The sequence below is a fragment of the Delphinus delphis genome, chromosome 8 (genome assembly GCF_949987515.2).
Source record: "Delphinus delphis chromosome 8, mDelDel1.2, whole genome shotgun sequence".
NCBI lineage: Eukaryota > Metazoa > Chordata > Mammalia > Artiodactyla > Delphinidae > Delphinus > Delphinus delphis.
In genome coordinates this window covers 100,621,048-100,622,332 of record NC_082690.1, presented here as the reverse complement: position 1 = coordinate 100,622,332, position 1,285 = coordinate 100,621,048, and the positions used below count along the sequence as shown (strand labels likewise).

General features: G+C 60.3%; 1 non-coding gene across 1 annotated transcript; it reads left to right on the top strand.

Annotated features, from left to right (window-relative positions):
- Positions 1-682: 682 nt before the first annotated feature.
- Positions 683-755, top strand: TRNAG-CCC (transfer RNA glycine (anticodon CCC)). The gene has a single exon. It is a non-coding gene; the product is annotated as a tRNA-Gly (tRNA).
- The last annotated feature ends 530 nt before the right edge of the window (positions 756-1,285 follow it).

Sequence of the window (1,285 nt, the reverse complement as noted above, 5' to 3'; positions counted from 1 at the left end):
CCCTCCAGATGGTCAGAGAGGAAATTGGGGATGGGGTTCCGACTTTCAGGCCCTCCATCTGTCTGTGGATAACAGACCCACTGTCTTGCAGCCTCCCCACTCAGGGCCTCCCTCCACCCCCTAGGCCTCCCGTTCCCATGAACAGATGCCTTTTCCCAGCGGACCAGTTGTCAAGCCCATGAGCTGGTGGAGCTTCAGGTCGCCACGTGACTCAGGCCAGATGGTGCCCGTCAGCATCAGCTGTCACAGCGCCACGATGGGCCTCAGCCTCACACACGTCCGCGTGCGTCACAAGTGGGCACCCAGCATCTGTCCCCATCCTGCCATCCCATCAGCCCTCTGGGCTCCGCACCCCACCCCAATGCCGTCAGCGCAGCACCCACCTGTGTCCCCAGACTTCCCCCAGAGGGAGGCCCTCCTGCGTTCCTGCTGAAACGATGGATGCCCACGGAATGTTCCCAGCCCCCGGCAGGCTGTGAGGGCTTAATAAAGGGTAATCATCATCACTGTACACCTCAGAGCTGTTTCTAAAATATCGGGGGGCGGGGCAGGCAGGAAGCTTTTGGGAACAGATTCAATAGGCACCCGCTGAAAGGAGAGACTCGCCTGGTTACAGCTGAGCGGAGCAGCTTCCAGGAGGGCCTGGAAGAATTGGCCTCAGAGACAGGGCCCCTGCGGGACTTCCCTGGTGGTCCAGCGGTTAGGACTCTGCGCTCCCAACGCTGGGGGCCCAGGTTCAATCCCTGGTCAGGGAACTAGATCCCACACGCCACAACTAAAGAGGCGGCACAGCCAAATAAATAAATATTTAAAAAAAAAAAGAGGAGAGAGAGACAGGGCCCCCTCACGGGGCTTCCAGGTTAGGCGGTAAGGCTGTACAGGTGGATCACCCATCCAAACTCTCCCAGAGAAGTGGAGGCCTGCTCCCAGAGAAGGGAGCCTGTCCAGGGCCAAGCAGGAGGGGGCAAAGACCAGACCCTGTGACAACTTCAAGTCCCCACTTCTATCTGGGACTCGGGTTTCCTCTGCTCCAGCATCACTGCAGCAGCTCTTCTAGCCCACAGGGCGGGCACAGCTCCTAGCTGTAGCTCAGATGGTCACTGGAGGCAGGAGGCAGCCGCAGGGTGTGGGGAGCCGGGATCTGGACTCAAGCAGTCTGACTCCGGAGCTCAGGCCTGGACAGCTACCCGCTGCAGACAGCCTGGGCCCAGGCGAGGAAAGGGGGCCAGACTGATGCTGGTCGGGGCCAGACTGGAAGCTCACGTCTCAGGCGTGAGCGGACGAA